At 38.3% G+C, this 21,291-nt stretch overlaps 1 long non-coding RNA gene across 1 annotated transcript; it reads right to left on the minus strand.

Annotated features, from left to right (window-relative positions):
* Positions 1-2,619: 2,619 nt before the first annotated feature.
* LOC107838051 (uncharacterized) lies at positions 2,620-20,032 on the minus strand. The gene is made up of 3 exons (XR_001664111.1): positions 20,022-20,032; positions 6,369-6,371; positions 2,620-3,211 (listed from the first exon to the last, which is right to left on the minus strand). It is a non-coding gene; the product is annotated as an uncharacterized LOC107838051 (long non-coding RNA).
* Positions 20,033-21,291: the final 1,259 nt, after the last annotated feature.

Raw genomic sequence — 21,291 nt, forward strand, 5'->3', positions numbered from 1 at the left:
AAATAGAAAAATGCATTACGGTCAAACATCTTACCTTTGACCCCATCACTCCAAATGACTTTGTTCTAGAATTTTGTGGTGCATGTAGGTAACATCCGGTAAGATATAACACAGTGTGAAATAAACAACTTTTCAGAGCTGAAGGAAATTTTGGACTCATTACCCTCCTTTTAAAAAGTATTCTGAAACAGAAAACCCTTTTTTTCCCTCCTTTCACTTTCATGTTTTCCTAACACTTTTACTTTCTTTTGACCCCCTTTCCTCTACTATTTTACCCACTCCTGTCTTCCTCACAATTATCTCTCTCTTCCTTACACCTCATCTCTTTCAACCCACCTAGCCAATCTAATTTCGCACTGTGTCGCTGTTGTTGTTAGTGTGTGTGTGTGTGTGTGTGTGTTTCTTTTACTCAGTGTTCTGAATTCATCTCTCCCTGGGAGTCACAATGTTCCATTTCCTTCCACATCGCTTTCCTTCAGGATGGCCTCGATTACATAAAATCTACATCTGCATCTAATATGTGTGAGTGAGACATACCTAAGATGTCTCATTGCATTTTCACCCACTCTTCTAGAACTTATTTTCTCAAAAATTAGAAACCTTTTCATTTTGGTGAGTGCTGCTGCCGTTTTAGCAGCACTCGCATACTAAAAACCTTTTTCACAAAAAGTGGTTCCTATTGTTTTCTTTCGAACAATAAATCAAGCTAATGTTGGCTTACGCTTCATCATCTTAATATAAATGTCCCACTAGGTACTAAGGGTCACGTTTGAATTCTGTGAGATGTCTAAAGTTTCCGTGAGGCTGGTGGGATTTGGAAGAATTGGTTTAAAAAGTCTTAGAAATCTTTACAAAAATCTAGCAATTACTGTTAGAGCTGAAAGAGTTCAGTGGGCACATCCACAAGTAAATTGCTTTTTTTGTTGTTGCCTTGTAAGGCAATAAAGATCAGATTTATGCTATGCTTTATAAGCAGAATGCCACGGTTTTAAATCCTTAATCTTGGTTAGAATCACAGGATCCAGAACCAAAAAAAAAAAGAAGAGGAAAAGCAACGTGGGGTAAACCTTAGACGGGTCACCAGCCTCTGCTTTTATAACATTTCTCGTTTGTTCACGAGTTTGATAGTTTTTTTTTAAGCTCTCCGTGTAATTTACTCGCAAGAGTAAGACTGTGAATCCAGTTGCAAATCATTTTAACATGTCTCCAGGGTGTGTTCTTTTCAGATAACTAAAGACTCTTCAGTTGTTCATTGCTACTTTACTCACAACTGTTTTGCCAAAACACAGACTGATATATAGTGTTTTAACAAGATGTCTTTCTCTGAAACAGCCACAGACTTGAGGCGTTTCCTGCCTACTTCTGCCTCTTTACTCTTCATTTCATCCTCATCTGAAAACTCCACTAAGACCCATTCGGTTTGAAGCACATTTCTCTCTACACCCTCTCTCTCAGATTATTTTTCATCAACTGTGTGCAAGTTATTCTCAAATCTTTAAATGGCAGACCAGGAAGCTGTAGTTTGTGGCACTTTTCCACAGAGAGATGATCTTTTCTGCGAGACATCTCTAAAGTGTGTTACAGTATTATGTTTAAATCAAAACGGAGCAGGAGGGCTGGGTTGTAAATTGGTCTATCAGCTACTGTCTGCTCACAGACGGAGCAGAGGAAACCAGAAAATCTTTACTGTAAATTGGGAAACGCAGAAAAATGCAGGCACACAATTATGACTGGTAAAATGAATAACACAGATTACTTCTTTGTCATGGCACCTGTTAGAAAGTGAGCAGAGTTGAGCTGAAAGTGAACGTTTTCTCTTCAATGTTGACATGTTAGGAGCAGATAAAGAGTCCGACCAGGAAGAGACTGGGTTTGCTGCACAACTGGGTCAGAACATCTCCGTAACTGAAGTTCTTGTGGGATGTTTGAGCCTTTGGCGGTCAGTATCCATAACAAATGGGCTAAGGAAAGACGCACGGCTGGTGAAGGCTCATTGATGCATGTGGGGAGCAAAGGCTGACCCATTTGGTCTGATTCAACAGAGAAGCTGCTTTAACTCAAACTGATTATTGCTGTTCCTGATGTAACGGGTATCAGATTAGCCGGGGCATGGCAGCCTGTTGCATAATTGCAGACCAGACATCAACAACAGAGCCAGTAATGAGGACGTGACCAACTGAACAAGAGCACTGAGCAATGAAAGAAGGTGCCATGTAAGAAAACAGCAAGACATCAGAGGCGGTGTGATGTTTTAGCTAATCGTCAGCTGGACAATGATTGGCCAATGATTGGTGCACGTTACTTTGACCTAACCATTGTTGCAACCCTTGTACACCTTTCGTGGCTTTGGCCTGTTTCAGCAGGAGAAATGCACCACCAAGCAAAAATGTTTCAAAAGTGGTTTAAGAAGCATAACACATTCAAGATGTTGATTTTCCCTCCAGGTTCTCAATCCAGTTCTACATCTGTAGTATGAGCCTAATCGATGAAGGTCCCATCTCCCAACTTACAGGACTTCAAAGATTTTCTGCTACAGCACACATTTACAGGTGTGGTGGAGTCTTATCTTTGGGTGGGTTAAGGCTGCTTTGACAACAAGGGAGGGAGGCAGACACACCGTTAAGAGTCAACAAAAGTGATTCATTCAAAACTAATATTTGGCAAACGTAGTGAATGATCGGATGGATTAATTGGACCAGTGAAGTTATTTCCTAGCTCAAAAACAAGGCATAAAAACACAGACAATACAAACATACAGCAAACGACTTGTGAACATGAACACACTGTTGCAGAAGTCATCTGAAATAAAGAGTCGTTTGCTGTGGATGTCGTCTTTTCTTCGTAGACCAACGGCAATTCTCATTGTGTGTTATAACAATGCGTAGTAATGAAAAGTATCGTGACAAACATCAGCTTTATGCCTTTTGAAGCAGCTTTAACAAAAGAGTATGAACATGAGAACACACTCCTTCAGTGATCAGACCAAGGACACATTCAGACAACAACTGATGCATCTGACTGGGAAACATGCCGCTGCATTCACACCGAGAAACTCAGACAGGCAGCGATTCAGACTGCAGAGCAGAGGCACACCGACATCCACTCTCACCCTTCGAGACTGGATCTCTTTGACGTATAAGGGCAACAAAAATTCGGACACCCCCTCCAGTCGGATCCCTTCTTTGGTAACTCGCAGGTTCCCCATGCCATCCTGAAAAAGACAGAGAGAGATTGGCGAGGTTAAGATAAAAACAATTGTTACATATGTACACTTTTTGCATTTCTACATGGTAATAATAATTTAAAAAAAATCTTGGTTTTCTTTACCAGTCTATGTTTAGGCTTCGAAGTTACGTGCAGAAATGGTAGCAGAGGAGCATTTAAATAAAAACGCTTAAACAAAAAACTAAAGTGCCTCAATAAATAAACTTATTTCTTCTCATCGATTTGGAGTTCGTCATGTTGTAGTTTAGATAAAATAAAGTTTCATATTATCAGGTAAAGGCATGACCACACTGATGGAAAAAACCCCCATTAAACTAGTAAAGGAAGCATAGACTACACAACTTGCTTTCAGTCATTGAACTCTAAAGTTATTGAAGCACAGATGGAAGTTATGTGCTTTACAGCAGCATTTGCAATACATTGGTTTGCTCAGTGGGATAAAAGCGGCTTTGTGCCGGTTCGTGACCAGTTCTGCGGCGTTTTACAGATTCCACACGAGTGAATGCTCAAGAGATTGTTGGATCAGGCTTACACGGTGAGATGAAATTCCTTTAAAACAGTTATGTAGGGCATTATGAAAGCCGGGGCGTTTACACGGTGGCAGCTACTGTACCATATCCGATCTGCGCTTCTCAAAGTCACAGAGGAGGCGGCGCAGTGAGAGTGGATGTGCAATGGCTGCTCTAATGCCAAGTTAGCCTAAATGGCCGAGGGGAAAAAAAGCATTTTGAAATAAAAATGTGATTCTGAACAGTTCTGATGCCTCTGACATTTGTTTTTGTATTAATATAAAATGAAAGTGAAGGTAGTTGATAATGAATGCATTTGCCTTCAAATGGAGTCTGCATTCGAATTAGTGATGCTTTCTTTGTTCCCGTCTCTTTTTTATGATCACAAATATCGATAAGACCTTCTTCAGTTGTGCAATGTGCCAGGAAATTATCAGGGTTTTATTAGAGTCAATGAAAAACAACAAAAATATATGTATTATCATTATACGATTTCTTCATATTATAACTGTGGCATTTTACAAATACAAACTTTTGTCTTAAATAGTGTAGAGCAGTGGTTCCCAAACTTTTTCTCCTGGGCACCCCCCATGTATTACAAATAGCTGTCTGGTTGAACGATGTGTGTGTATGTGTGTGTGTGTGTGTGTGTGTGTGTGTGTGGGTGGGAGGGGGGTAAGAGGAATCTTAGAGACTCCCTGTCTCAACTAGTTGAAGCTCTACAACAGCAAAAGAAAAAAACAAATATATGCAACTGTAACATGTAAAAATCATTATAAATGCCCACTGAGAATTAAAACCGCTGAAACAGGAATTAGAAATTAAATGAATTTAAAATGAGAATTGAAAAGTTAAAAGCAAAGAAATTCTACTACAATTTAGAGACCATGTATAAAACCCAAAAGGCTAAAAACAAACAAACAAAAAAAACAAAAAAACAACAAAACATCAGACCTGGATTAAAACAGTGATGTGCGGTTGGGGAGTCATCATGGAAAAATAAAATCATTTATAAAGATATTTTCACCCTGTGGTTTTTACTATAAAGTATCTATTTTTTCATTTAATTTAACCAAATCTGATTATTTTTTTCTTCAAAATCGCAGAATTTTTCACATTTTTCCATTCAAATGCTCAGAAGCGAAGCCGGTGAGGCAGCAGTGAGCTGAGCCTCACCTGGGATTGCGCAACCTCTCGCTAACTGCACCGGTTGCCATTCTATGAGAGCATGCTCCTCCTGTCTGTACGTCGCCAATAAAATGGTTAAAACATTTAATCTATGAACTGATTTTCCATAATTTAGCTTATGTACTTAATGTACTGTGTTTTTATTGTCACTAACTGCGTGTGTAACGTGTTTTGTGTGCTGAGGAGCGATCAGAAACGGCAGAGAACAGATTAGAGGTGAGGCAGGCAGTTCTCTTGCCTCATGGCTGGGGGCGCTCATGAACCCAGAGATTGACTCCACAACTGCAGAGTAAGAGATGGTAACAGCGAGCTAGCCATACAGTAGCTGTGCTGATACAGAGAGCGAGAAAGACGTGGTTTTGAGTTGTACTTTAACGGTTTCTCCCTTTGCTGTTAAGCACAGCAGGAAATTAATAATATTTACATGTCTAAGTTTGATTGAGATAACAGAATTATTCTGCGGCGGCGGCGCAGCTAAGCATCACATGTTAAAGAATAGTCTTTTTGCCCTCCAGCATTGTACACATGCACGAAACTTCCTTATGTAAACAATAACATGCAGGGGTTCTAGATTTGTAAATCAGATTATAATTAAGTCGGTGCCTGACCAGATATGAACCTCACCGCACGTCACTGGATTAAAACTATGCAGCGATTTAATTAACTGTTCAGCAAATAACAGGCTCAGTTTACTCAGTGTCAACTGTACCGATCAGCCTTGGTAGACAGGAACAGTTTGAATAACTTTACAGCAAAGTGTGTTTCGGATTCTCAAATTAAATCAGGCACTTGGTTCAACAATAAAAAGGCCTTTACTCTCGGAGATGCCAAGAAACACAAGTAATCCTGTATTCTGAGAACATTTCATCAAGCTATTTTCACTCAGCCAAGAGAAAATATGAGAGTTTTTTTTTTTTTTTCCTGGTGTCAGGTCTTGACAAATCAATGAACAGACGTCACTTCTTAGACTTCCTGCCATGTTGGGTTTTCAGATATGCTCTCATTTACTTTAAGTGATGTAAAAACTCCCAATCAGTGCCTGCCAAATTCAAGCAAAGGTGGCAAACACACGAGTAACTGATATTGATTTATCTGATTTGAACTTTTGGGAACCTATCAGGGTAAAGAAAACCTGAGCATCTAATAAACTCTCAGCAATTTAGACAAACTAAATTCCAGGCAATGTGCAGCTTTTCCACACACACACATTCACATTTGAGGAAACCAAACTGACAGTGTCTGATCAATACGAGGCTTTTCTGGTGTTGTTACATCTGCAGCCATTACTCTGACAATATAGTGGAGGCATGGAGCTTATTCAATAAGCAATTACACATCAGGCCCGGGGAATCTCAAATGAATCCACTCACTGTAAAATGAAAATACACTCATAAGATGAAACCCTACAGCTGGACGTAAGGACAAACGGGAGACTCCGGCTCAGACCGGCTCACTCCAGAACCCACTGAAGTGTAGAAACAAAATGACTCAGGCTGTTTTACTCCACCTCACTGCTCCGTCGCCCAAACGTCAGTCCAGCTCAACACGACGGCCTTCCTTTCAACACTCCATCTCACATACCGATCATCGTTTTGTTTAATTTTTTTCATCTATTTCACGTCATTGTCATGTATTATGTGAAAAGGTCCCTGAATTTGCGTGGATAATGTAGACTGGATTTTTTGTGCTGTGTTATGTAGGTTTTGAAGAAAAATAAAAGAGGGGAAATCTGTTTTTATTTTTGTGTAATAAACACACAAAACACTTTTTGTGTTCATTCAATTTCTTAAATTTATTCAATTTATTTGAATTTGATAGTGCGTTATTTTCTGAAGACTTTGTGTCGCATCATGTTACCACTGACTGTAGTTCTACTCCTTAATTGAGGAAACTGACCTTGATGAAGTATGAGAGATGATGACCGCTTAGACAAAAACAAGCAGCCTCCTAACTAGTACATATGAAATAGTCATAAAATTTCATTTTGTTATGGTAAACAGAGCAGATCATATGTTTTTAAATCATTTGTCAAATTCCCCAAGATGGGTACAAATCGACTTATTGTCAGTACAAAACATTCAGTGACAGACGCCCACGTTTTGTACCTAAATAGTACAGAAATGGCAAAAACATGCAACATTATTACTATTTCTTTTCTCACTGTAACATATTTAAGCATCTGGTAAATGTCTGATACTGGAAGCATATATACTATGTGTAAATGTTCTTATTTGACATTAAATGCTTCCTCTAATATAACACAAAAGACTGCTTCCACATCAACAAAAAATAACTACATAGTATATCTGTTGGGGAAATCACAGATTTTTTTTGAACGTATGCAATAAAAAAAATAGACATAGTGCCAGTTTGGAAAGCCATAATTATTAAGTAGCTTAAAGAATGCTCCAGATACATCTCTTGAGGTTATGCAAGAGGTAGAGTAGGAGTAGAAAACAACTTATTTCTCAGGATAACTGATGTAAAACACAGCTTTCCTGGAAAGGTGCAGTAAAGCCTCTTATTTACTGCCGTTACAAAGAGTTTGTGGAAAGACGGACCAACAGGAGTCAGAGTTCTCCCTCTAACTTTACCTTGGCCTCACAATTATCCAAAACAACCACAATGCACACACATTCATGCACGGTATAGTCAGCATTCACACAGGCTCCTATTACGAACACAGCCAAACAGACAAAACTGAACATTTACAGTCACATCAAGGTTCATTTTGAAAAGATTTTTAGCACTAATTAATATACTAATTATATGAAAATGGAACATATACAAACATACAAACACATATTTTCTTAATTAACTTTCACTTGGAGTTTAGAAAATAAAGACTGAAAGTCATCAACGTATCTAAAAGCAATTATTTGCTGTAGCAGGAGACTGTTGTAAAAAAAAAAAAAAAGCACATCTCTATAAATTTAGCATAGGAAAGGCAGCTCAAGGCAATACCCAAATAGGACATGTTTTGATATCTCTATAAATGGATCTGTGTGTGTGTGTGTGTGTGTGTGTGTGTGTGTGTTTGCGTGCGTGTGAATGTGTGACTTTGGTGTGTGCAAGGTCAACAGAGTTGGTGTGTGTGAGTTTGCAGACGTCCTCTTCAGTGTTGTTGAGATAATGATGGATTCCCCCATCATGGCGAGGTTAACTGGCAACCTGTCCTATTAGGTGAAAGGATGCCATTTGCAAGGTTACACACACGCACACGCACCCACACACACCCCACCAATCCAGCCGAGGCATAGACATGTTTATCACCATGACTTTTAGATGTCCACACATGCACACTGATGTACATAGATGCACATTAGGCTCAATGTCTACCAGAGCTGAAATGTGTTTTAGGCGCCCTAAAATTTGGGACTGCGGTAATTTTTCATAAAATCCTTCATGTCAACACCAGACAACTACAGGGAAAATGAGGAATGGTGTCACCTTCCTCACAAAAAGAAAAAAAAAAGCATCTGGGAAAATGGCAGAAAGGACGCACTGATTAGGAACATAAAATAAATAAATAAATAAATAAATAAAAAACGTCCTAGTTGCATATTTCAGCTGCAACTTTTACTTAAGACATATTTACACACGACCACCGCTGATGTTTCTTTCTTGCCCTTTTCTCCAAAAGCACAGCAGTTATCAGTGGGGTGACATGGTTTGAATCTGAGAGGAGAAAAAAACTGTTTAGATGTGTAATTTATTTATCTAAACAGTTTTTCAATAGTACTAATAGCACTTAGTAAAATTGGTATTTCATCCCCGAGAGCACAACCAGTATTCTGGCTACACCCAATTTGTTACGTTGCATACGAGTCAATCATTGAATCATTATTAATAGACACAGCTGTCTGAAAGTTTAAGACCGTTTTAAGCTCACCGATCCACAGAATCATTTTTCTTGAACTGTAACCTCTCTGCCATAGTGGCAGAGCAAGGAGCCATCAAAGGACGTCAGAGACGAGATGGATCTCCACGAAGCTGGAGTGTTCTCCAAGATCATCAACTTGGAGGCTCGGTGATAACTGTTGTACTGATTAATCGGAAATGGAAGAAATATGAAAGTACCGTCTGCCGCCCTCTGGAGCTCCACCCAAGGTCTTTGCGTGTGAGAATGATCACGAGAAAATTGAGAGATCAGCTAAGAGTTACACAGGAGGAGCACGTTAATGAGCCAAAGCCAGTTGGACGACAGTCACCGATCGAAATGATTCAGAAGTGGCTTGGGAGGAAGGCCTGCAGTCACAGAGGACTAAACTCGAGCTTTGACATCAATCCGACCCTCGGTGTTTGGAAGACAATTAGCGAGTATGACCCGGAAAACCCCGTTCTCACAGTCGAGCACAGAGTTGGGAATATTATGATTTGAGGCCATTTTCCTTCTAGGGTTGGTGATGACCTCACCTCATTAAGAGGTTCCTTCACTGTCAAATCTGGGATGAGAAAGAACACACACAAAAATGTGAGTCTGAGCATGAAAATAACTCAAAGCACACTGCGACAATAACAGAGTAGCAAGACAGGGGGAAAAAAAAAAAAAAAAAAACAAAATCAAGGTCATGGAGGCTCAAGACCAAAGAAGATTTTCTACAGGATCTCTCCAGAGGGAGTTGTGGCTTCACGCAACATCAGCCAAGAACCCTGATGGATTTAAGTAAGAATGCACCCATAAATCAGCCAGTCGACAAATTGGCCCCGATTTCCTTAACTTTGGAAGATAGGTGATCGGCTGATACTTAAATCTGAAGCCGATTTTATCCACCAACCTGATCTACCTGGGCAAAGGCCTAAAAACCAACCACTGTCCTCTTTTGCTCTTCTGTGAGAGGTTTGACCGACAGACCACCAGGTTATGTCTGCAAGTTCTCAGTTAGCAAAGGTCACTCCGCTGCTGCCAAATCAGAGCCTTTCTTACTATGTTTAGAGACATTTCAGACAAAAACAAAAACAGAAAGACACTGGTATCGGCAGGTCAGTCTTGTTAAAGATCAGTAACTGGCCAGAAAACTGTAATCTCTGCGCCCCGAGATTTGAGGTTTCTGTAAAGTAGGTCAATTTCCCAGTTTGAAAACCTAATGACCAATGAAAGTGGTGTAGCTCCTGTGCTTCCCATGTTTACCAAAACTTTCATTTAATGCATTTTTTCCTGGATTAGTCTCTTTCTTTTCACACCGAAATAAAACAACCATCTATCTTTTATTTGTAAGTGAGAACACTTAACTAAAATCAGCAGGCGATCAAATGCTTATTTTCCCCAGTGGGTGTTTGAAGATGCAGTCCCTTGTAGAAGTATTCCTTTGGATATAACATAGCGCATAGTTATGAACTGAAAGGGAAATGACAAGTTTCAAAATTATTTACAAATAATCAAAAAATTTGCAATTTCGCAAGGCATTGGACGGCTAAACAACCGAGTTGCCTGCATCTACATGAGATAAAATGCAAGTATTTCGAGTCCAACACTAAAATTCTGTCTGCTGTTAAACAGAACAAGAAAAACCTTTGCTGGAAATATGTGAATTATTTATGTCACGTTGATATTCTAAATTAAACAAACGTTCAAATCAAAAGATGTTAAATTCAATGTGCGCGCAATATTCCCCCCTCGAGGTCTCTGTGGTGAGCTTTCTTTTCTGGTGCTAAATAAAAAGATACCTGATGTGTCAGTTATCCCAGGGGGATAAATATTAACCTCTTCTGAGGCGGTTTGCCACTTTTTTTGTGCGAGCCTGCAACCTTTCTCCAAAGCCCGTCTGACTGACAAATGACAGCAAAGACTTTCCTGATGCTTTGCTCTCCCCACACAAGCCACTCACCCACTCAAATTGGGCACAAAATCACAAAGGAGCATGTTGACAAGTGCAGTTAACATCACCTTGCTTCCACCAACAACTGTGTCCCACTTCACTTTTGTACCCCGCGAGACAGCCTGAGTGACAAATAACAGCAAAGGTCTAAACCCTTTTCACACTTGTACGCGTCTGCCTGCTTTGCTCCCGTCAATGCGCGTGTTCTTGTAGAAAGAAAATAAGTCTGAAACGTAAGGACTAAGGAGGAAAAGGAAAACTAGTTGTAAAGAAGAAGGTTGCTTTAATGCAATTTAAGGCGACAGCTGTTACAGAAACATACAGTTTGAGAAAACAAACTTTTTAACTGAATAATTAGAAACAGTTCAAGCCAGGAGACTTTGGTACTGTGCTTTTACTTTAGGAGTTCAGCAGCATAGAGGTCTGGAAATAAAGGAGATTAGAGGCTTAATTTTCAGAGAATGTGCTGCATGCAAAGTAAAGTCTGGATACCCGTAACGTCCTTGAAACAAAAATCTGTTGGGTCAGAAGACTTCTCTAAAAAAGCATTGCAGAGCCGCACGATGCAGACAGTACTGCAGGAGCACAGCTGCATTCTGGGGGGAAAAAACGGGAAAGAGAGTCTGACACAGAAAAATACCTGGAGAAGATTTTATACTCCCAAAGGTGCCTGCGATCATGGGCGGTCTGGCCATCTGGCATACCGGGCGTTTTCCCAGAGGGCCTACAGTCCCGACACGTCTTTTATTTACAGGGTCAGACCAGCCCACTGAACCCGTAGATCATCAGACTACCAACACCCGGCTGGTCCAACCTCATTCGACAACAGCTCCTTTCCTTGTTGACGTGTCTTTGTAATGCATTTTGCAGAAAGAAAAGTCTTGCTACAGTCAACCACGGCCTCTTGAAACATGCGAATGTTTTACTGGTCCAATCGTATCACAAAGCATCTTTTCCCTTTGGCCCCATGTGCCAGTGCGCATTGCAGTGTTTGAACGAGATGGAGAAGAAATGTAAAGGAGACACAGAGAAACTAGGAGAAAAAGACAAACGTAGTCTTCGAGCAAACACAGTCAAATGTGCCAAAACAGCAGCTTGGTTTGCCACAGAACCTGCAGTCGGACGAACTGCTTTCACAACACTTGTTGCTGTGAAATAAGTCGGCTAAAGCAGTTTAACCCTCGGTAAAAGTGTATATATTTTAAAGGCTCTTATAAGATTATTCAACACCCCGTGTCGTTGTCGTTGCCTTACTACTTTCTAAGATGAGGTACAAAAAAATGACAGTCTTGGTATTTATTGGCTTTTCTTCATTTTCAGTTTGTGAGTTCACTTCACCTGCACCAAAACATGAAAAAGTTGGAACAAGGTTGAAACACTTCTAAGAAAAAAAAAGAATCAGTTCAAGTGTGTTGGATACAAATGTTGTGCCTTTTGAATTTGTATAACTCTTTAGATGATGTTAGAAAAAATATGTAAAGGACAGCTATAATGTTGGCTAGCTTTTAAATGTTGAGTGCAGCACAACGGGCTGGGGGAGGGGGGGTCCACAATATCAACAGAAAGACTCTTTTCTCACTTAATGTGGACAGAAAATATCAAATTCTACTTCTTTTATTTCTTGGGACTTGCTTGAATAATTGCCAGACTCGTATTTGTTCAAATTTTAAGGGCACAGATTAATGGAGCAGCTATAACAACAACAAATAAAACATCAAAAGGAGGTTAGTCTGAATTTTAATGTGTTGTATTGACTCAGCAACCTCAACAAGGATAATTAAAAAGTATAAAAAAGGTTGTTAATATTGATTTGCTGATATTCAGGATGGCTGCTGTTACTTATTTTTCTTCCAAACACACATTTTAATCTATAATGGATTTGTGTTACGGAAAAAATAATTTCAAACGTCTTCAACATGTACTGGTTAAAACTCCGTAGTCTGAAGTGTTGTTATTCTCCACTTTGGTTGGTGACATTATTTATTTTGCAGAGATGACAAAGTTCAATGTGAGGAATAAAAAGTTTGATTGGGATCTCTTCTTAAAATGGATTCCACTCATTTATAAATATATATATATTTATATATATTAGTCCTGTATTAAGTTTAGTTTAAAGAAAACTTCACACTTTCCAGCTCACAGCCCAGCAGGTTGAACCCCGACCCCTATAAGAAACATCTAAAACCCGATTAAGTGCCAGTGTTGCTTTCACAGTCAACTTCTCAGTTTCTGAGAAAATGTGTCCATGTGTTTAGTTTTACTCTGAGTCAGAGTAAAACTAAACACATGGACACATTTTCTATCCAGTTTGGTGTTCCTGTGGGGTTTCCTCCAGCAAACTGATTCAAGTGATGACCTGGTTCCATGCCGACTGAGTTTGCTCACCAATCGTCCTTTGGTTTTCCATCATCACAAGGACTTACACCAGAAACCATAGATTGTTGATTTTTTTTTTCTTTTTTGTTTTAACCCAAATCCGGACCTGGGCCGGTGGAGGAAAAAAAAGAAAGAAAAAAAAATAAACAAAAAAAAAAAAACTTTTGTAAAAAGAAGTAAGTACACTGATTCGAGGGACGTAATCAACATTATGAGAGTCTCGTCTAAACTCATGACTTGGTTCAATTTTAATACGATTGATGTAAGCAGCAGTTTTAAAAAAAATTCCATCAGCAGCTCAGTAAGACGAGCTTACTTTCCATTATGTGTTCACTGTTCAGTCGACATGGTCAGTCACTTTGTTTGAGTAGGTAAATGTGCAGCGTTGTTTCCCACTCAACCTAAATTTCAGAATCAGTTCTTAAGATTCAGCTTTCTTTGTGTTCCTAAAGGGAAATTAGTGTTACAGCAAGTAAAAATAAAAAAAATCTACAATAAACTTAAAGATCTAAAAGTGAGGGATAGTAAATTGAGCAGAAACAACATCAGTAGCATACGATGTAGCTAAAGTGCTAACAGTATGTATTCATCATCAATTCCTTCCAACACCAATATCAACCAATTAGATACAACGGCCTTGTCCAAGGGTAAAACCGAAAATAGCTGCAGACGAAGGAGTGATTCCTCGTTACTTTTCATATGAGGAAGTCTGGGCTGGAGGTCAGAAAACAGAAACTGGACTTTGATTATAATAATATTGAAATGTGTTCATTATAAGCCAGACACATATTTACGCCATTGCATTAAGTCTTTCAATACACACCTGAGCAGAGGAAAGAACATGCCTCAAACTATTTTACTGAACATTCCCCTTTTCAGGAATTTTACAATGGTTTGAGGCAAATTTGAAACAATAGGCCACCAGGGAATAAATGCAGGTTAAGTAGAAACCATTTCAATCAGGATCTATGAAGGTGTGTGCTTTAGGTTATCAATCCTTTTTGCATTTGTGTTCTGTTCTTTTATTTCACAGATCAGTTCATTCTTCTTTGCATTTGATCTAACCTTTTAGTAGAGTCTTCTTTGTTTCCTCCCAGTTTCCTCCCAGGTTCTTCATTGTCAGCATCCTCCATGACGGTTTTACAGATCTCAAAGTGCTTACCTTTTTGTTTTTTTGTCTTTTACTTCTTCTGTGTCAGTTTCTCAGATCTGTAACTCTTACTTCAAACAATTCCAACATCATCAACATGAAACTACAACTATATTGTCTGTGTCATCAGGATATGGTCTGAAAGTCCTGCCTTCTCCACTGCCGCTGGAGGAAATGGAGCATCACTTGGCCAATCCCCAGCTAGCCGCACAGGGCGCTGACATGATGGCTACTTCTCACAGCTAACACCAGAGACAGACGCCTCCATTCCTACTTCTCACGTTTTTCAAATCTGGGGAACATCTGGAAAACCAGCTCTGATCTACAGCACATTAAACTAACACGCAGACAAGATTATTCTGAACACAAACTGAAACAGCTTCACATTTTCATCCTAGCTTGATGTGACTGGCTTAAATGTGACAAAAAAAAGAAAAAAAAAAAGAAGATCCTTTCCTGGATATGAACATCTAACTTTCTATTCACACAGTGTAATAAACAGCTTTGCACTGATGTGAGAACATAAAATAAAAAAAAAGCTTAGTTCAAAATGTTCCCTAAATAGCTGCGCTAGTAAAAACACTTCAACACATTTTTACGACTTATTGTGAGCTGTAAAAAAAAAGATTTCCGAAATGCTCTTCAATGTCATGTATTATAAGAGGTAAACTGTAACTTCATCTGTTCAATGACAAAGGCTCTGAGGACATCTTAAAGCCAGCCTTGTGTCAAATCCAATGCAGTCTGCCAGCTATTCGCCATGGCACAGGCAAAATGTTCTCCCTCTCCCTCTGCTACAGTCTGATGCTCTCACTCCCTCTCTCCCTATATGCGTATATAATTTAAAATCTTTCTTCTTTAAGTTTGTCAAAGAATCCTATTCCATTTTAGGCTAGAGCTGCAGTAGAAATGCAGAACTGTGACTTAGTGTGGGTTTTTTTTGTATCTCTCCTAAGAACTGAGCTCAGCTCAAAACATCTGGACTTTGTGAAAATAAATAAAATAAATACAAAAATAAAAATAAAAAAACATAGGTGATTTTGTTTTCTTTGACAAATATATTTTTTAACTTACTTTACAGCTAAAGAAATTGGTTGTCCTCCTGTCTGTACCCCTATTTACACTGCAAAAACACAACATCTTTATTTAACCTGTATTTTCGTCTAGTTTCCAATGCAAATACCGTATAAAGTAATTGTTCTATTGGCACACAAATTGACTTATAATGTGGGAAAAATATCTCGTTATAACTTAAGTGATCTGCCAATGAAACTAGTACTTTTTCATCAATATAAATAAATTATTTACTTAAAATAAGCTTTTGTATCTTGCTAAAATGTTACTTTTGTTTTATTTCAAGTTTGCTAAGATATTTGCACTAGAAACTGGACAAAAAAAAATACTTAGTAAGATTTTATATTTTCGCAGTAGTGAAATAATCTACCAGTGTAACAACCAATACCTATGAGATCATTTGTAAACTATAAACAACTCAGCTTTTCAATCTTTGACCATGAAAAAAACAATATCCAGCAACATTTTAAACCAAACACAGCCCCCTTTACACACTGTTACATACACTTGTGTTTCATTTCCTTAGAATGTACTCTCTTCAAAAATAACACTTCAGTATTACCTTCCTATTCATTCTCAATTTAACATAAGTCAGGCTGCCACAGACTTTTTGGCATAGCCAGAAATCCACCAGCATAAAGTGTCTTATGAAATGTTTACATAAATCATTTGTGCTTTCATTAGAGCAGAACATAGCTCAACAGACATGAACAATAAAATAGGATAAAAGATGGGTAAAAAAAATATTTTCAATTTCCCCACTCAATTATAGCCAACTTTAAAGAAAGATACTTAATTTACACCAGCTACACTGGCCATCAATCTAAAACCTGTCATTGTAGAACATCTTTAGAAACCTACTGAGTTAGCTCTGTGTTTCCAGCTACATTTCTCTGACTCAATGTAGGGAAAAAAAAACAAAAAAAAACGTGATTCATCATCCGCTTTTGTTCTTGTCATCAGATATGCAACTTCTTAATTGGGCCATGGTTGACTGATCATCACTGCTGGATCCTGTTGCCACAAACTCCCATCTGTCCATCACCTGCCTCTAAATAGACAAATCAAACAAATCCTCCTCCATTCTTTCTAAAACTGTAGAGATGACAAAAACACACGTTCCTATAAACCGAATCTGCAAAAAATAAGAAATATCACATGAAAAACTTTTTTTTTTTTTTTTAAGAACAATACCCTACATATTTACAATATGTGACAAACTGAGTAGGATGGGACAAAGCATGCCTGGTTTCACCTTAGTTTATTTAATTTGCAAATATCTGCACTGTCTCTTTCAAAATGACAAAAGCTGTGTTTATGCTGTGTACTATATATACAGCACATTTAGAAGGCTGGCAGGGTGACATCTATGGCCCAGCACATGAACAAACATTCAGATTCACACATTTGTGGAGCAACAACTGCACACAACACAGAAAAGCTTATTAGCTTGTTAGGTCAAGACTCAGAGGTTCATTACAATTAAAGGACAAGGTTCCTCTTTTGAAGCCAACAACAGTGAGCATTTTGAATGAGTAAAACAGGCGATTCAGAAGAGAGGTGAAGAACATATTCACTTTAAGCATGAAAAAACATCAAATAGAAGAAGTGGCTAAAGGTTCCATCTTTTTCTGTACCTACAGTGCAGCCTTGATTCATCACAACTTCATCACAACCATTCAGCATTAAGACGCTTTTCCAAAACGACTCCCAAGCTGGGTCATTTCAGAAATGACCCAAACAACAGACAACATAGATGTGAGATTACTGGCCCGTGATCGTTTTGACTGTATCGATACCAGTCTCCTTTCATGTGATGGTTATGTTTTGGGTCTTCTTACAGATCATAAAGAGATGGTGACATCTGAATCACTTGAAAATCATTTGAAATGACGGTCATCTAATCTTGAGTTGTTCCAAAATGAGTCCAAGACTTTCCAAAAATTATTCTTGAGTTTCGCTGGTCGTCATATGGTATTAGTCAATCCACTTGCTGATGTGGACCACTTATGTTGGCAAGGATAAAGTGATACAGTGATGACAGGATGTTCAAAACCACTTCTTAAAAAATTATTTCAATGTTTGTGTACAGAAGTGTTTCTGTAACCAGGAGGGGGGAAACAAACATTTCCTGCATGTCTAACATGCATGGATAAGTAACATGTTTCGTTGACCATAATGTACCTTGTTCACATGTCCTCCAACGGAGTGATGATTTTCCTGTTTCCTGTCTCCTCTTTTGCTTCATCCATCGACCTCAGGCCTGCGGCCCAGAAATAAATCCTACCAAGACATCTTGAAGCATCTATCTAAATTTAAATTTGTGTCAGGAGATGTTTTGTGAAGGATCTAAAAGCAGAGATGTGTATCCTATTGCTTGGAAGTCGACTTGTATGAAAGAGTAATTGGATGTTGCTGAAGTCTTTTCATGAACAGAGCTCAGGTCAGATCAAGCGACTATGAAGCATTGGTTGCTGGGGAGCATCTCATGATTTTCTAAATATATTAATATTTCTGAAATTAACTTCCTTTCCATACGTTTTTTTTCTCCTCTCCTTTTGCTTTTCATTTTCCTCCCAGAAACGGCAAGAAATACTTTTTTTTTTTCCAGTTTTTATATAGATGTATATAGATATTTATGAATGAGTGAAAGGTAATTAAATTAGCCTGTACTGAATTGGAACAAATTAGATAGAAGCGAACTGTATGTTATTGGATTTAAACTTTCTCTGTCTACCGTTTCTCTATAGCACCATGAGATTACTTTTGTGGTGAAACAGTGCTATAGAAATGAACTAAATTGAACCGAATTGAAACGGATGATGCAACTCCGCCGCACGTCATATATGACTGTCAGTTTGAAATTGGCTGAGAGACAAGAATGCCTCGTTTTATGAGAAACCTACTGCATCTTCCCTGCATCTCCACCCACATCTCAAGTGGGAAGGATGGGGACATCAGGAAAAAAAACCGAGCCAGACGTTTGAACTAAGGGGATCTTTAAGTTGAAGCAGGTGTGCCGCAGCAGGAAAACATCCAGAACATGGAGGGTAGGGCAAAGCTGGAGGGAAAATTTAAAAAAAATTGTGACATTATATTAAGCAGAAAATTGTTAGTATTTAAGTTCTTTATGAATAAGCACAGGCAATAACCGTTAGGGTTCTTTAAGTAAAAGAGTTTCAGTGTCATAACAGACCGAGTTTTTTTCAGTTTTATGTTTTGCAAACAAAACAAAAAAAATTCCTGTTGCTGTTGTGACCCAGAAGTGTTTCCACATGTCACAATTAAGGCAATGTTTCCATGGTGACGCAACGAAGCACGACAAAATGAGTCTGTAGGTGCAGCACTACTAACGGTTCATTTACCAGTGTTCAGTATGGTCATACATTTTTGAACTTGATTTTTGTGTTTTACAAGTCAAAAATGAACACAACTTATCCTTATAAACCTGCTCTATTCTGGATGGACCAAAAATATATGCTGCATTTCTTACAGGCACATCTTTGCTACTTCACACACAAAGAAACTGCAACGATTCTCCTTTAATTTGAGGCCAGACGGTTGTTTTGCTTGTTCTCCACAAGCAGTATAATTGTTTTTGCTGATGCAGTCTTTGTGACAACATATCACTTTGAACAATCCCTTTTTATCTGGTCTGAACTTAACCCGACAAACTGAACGCTTACCATCAAAACTTTAAGACTAAACCCAATGATGAACAGGGATAAAACAGGGATTTTTTTTGCCAGTGATTTTATTTTTAAAATTCAAAAATGGTGAGATAGCCAACTAACAAGTGAATACTAATTACAAGAATGAATACTGAAAGGCACACCAACAACAAAATAGATTTCAGTGTGATGAGTGACATTTTTTGGGAACAGTTTTGTAGATTATATCCTAATGAACTAGATTGAGGAACGTTGTCGTTTTGACCAATTCTCTGCAGAAATGAGTGAGGAACAATTTGCTATGATGGACGGAACCAATTCTTGATTTGAGAAAGAAACGTATTGATTGTTGTGATCTGTGTTTCCTGTGTNAAAAAAAAAAAAAAGAGAAAGAATCAATAAAAAAAATATTTGAAAACAAAACATCATCTGATCATGTCAAAGTGAAGCTATTTTTTCTATGACATCAAATGACAGAAATCAGGCTGATGCGTCCTTCACTCCACAGTTATCCTCTCCACGTTCTGTGAAAAGTTTAGGTTGACATATTCTTTTTTTTTTAAGCTGGATTTCTAAACACTAAGTTGCGATATTCCCGATACGCTTCACACGTAAGCAGGTAGATTATATAAGCTTTCTTCAAACAATAAAAAAAAAAAATCTCTGAGGGTTCTGCCTCAGGTTCTCGTTGTCCTTCTCTGACAGAGAATCTACCGAGATGATAAAAACAAAACGGCACCTTCACTCAAATCCAGGATAATAATTATCTGGTGTGTGGTTTTCTTTTTATGTTCTACAATTTATTAAATTTCCCTGCAAGGGTTTTAAAGCAGCAATATAATCCACCACCAAACATGCATAAATGAAAAAAACTATTATGAATCATTGCAAACATCATTTCTAAGTGTTTTTTTTGGTTTTTTGATGTTTAGTCTTTTTCACATTTTTAAGAGCCTTTTCTTCAGCCTAGATTTTCCTACACCGATGATTCCTTGCATTACATAGATACAGTCAAGTTCAACCTGTTAGAAAGATGGTTCCACCTTTTGCCATCAAGTTAAATTACATGGTTGAGACTAGGGTTTACACACATGGCCACGTATGTTGGTAAAAATAAAACTTTATGCATTTTGGTCTTTCATCAACATTAAAACTATTTAATATAACTAAAAAAATATTATTGATGAAAAAGATAAAAAAAAAGATTAAAAAAAAAACTCTGTACCAGTATTGCAGTCTGCGACAAAATTTGTCCCAATATAGCCACATTTTAACCTTCAAACAGGAAGTTATGGCTGTTTTTGAAGTAATCTGATTGGCTGACCCAGATTTCACCTCACACTGCCCCCTATGGGTAAGGCATGTTTAAAACAAACGCTCAGAAGTGGACTTGTGTGAATTCATTTGGATGAAAACTTCACACATGTACAATTTGTTTTCTTTTCTTAACGTGACAGAGATATCGAAGGCCAGAGGCTCTAAATGAGGTGTGTGTGGTAACGTACTGCGTTTGGTTTTCACCAAATGGAAAAATTTGGTGAAAACCAAATTTTTCTTTGATGGGGTCAAAGGTAAGTGATGGGGTCTTACCTTTGACCCCATCACTCCAAATGACTTTGTTCTAGAATTTTGTGGTGCATGTAGGCGACATCCGGTAAGATACAACACAGTGTGAAAGAAACAACTTTTCAGAGCTGAAGGAAATTTTGGACTCATTACCCTCCTTTTAAAAAGTATTCTGAAACAGAAAACCCTTTTTTTCCCTCCTTTCACTTTCATGTTTTCCTAACACTTTTACTTTCTTTTGACCCCCTTTCCTCTACTATTTTACCCACTCCTGTCTTCCTCACAATTATCTCTCTCTTCCTTACACCTCATCTCTTTCAACCCACCTAGCCAATCTAATTTCGCACTGTGTCGCTGTTGTTGTTAGTGTGTGTGTGTGTGTGTGTGTGTTTCTTTTACTCAGTGTTCTGAATTCATCTCTCCCTGGGAGTCACAATGTTCCATTTCCTTCCACATCGCTTTCCTTCAGGATGGCCTCGATTACATAAAATCTACATCTGCATCTAATATGTGTGAGTGAGACATACCTAAGATGTCTCATTGCATTTTCACCCACTCTTCTAGAACTTATTTTCTCAAAAATTAGAAACCTTTTCATTTTGGTGAGTGCTGCTGCCGTTTTAGCAGCACTCGCATACTAAAAACCTTTTTCACAAAAAGTGGTTCCTATTGTTTTCTTTCGAACAATAAATCAAGCTAATGTTGGCTTACGC

This window comes from Poecilia formosa, unplaced genomic scaffold, assembly GCF_000485575.1.
Source record: "Poecilia formosa unplaced genomic scaffold, Poecilia_formosa-5.1.2 Scaffold205, whole genome shotgun sequence".
Classification (NCBI taxonomy): domain Eukaryota; kingdom Metazoa; phylum Chordata; class Actinopteri; order Cyprinodontiformes; family Poeciliidae; genus Poecilia; species Poecilia formosa.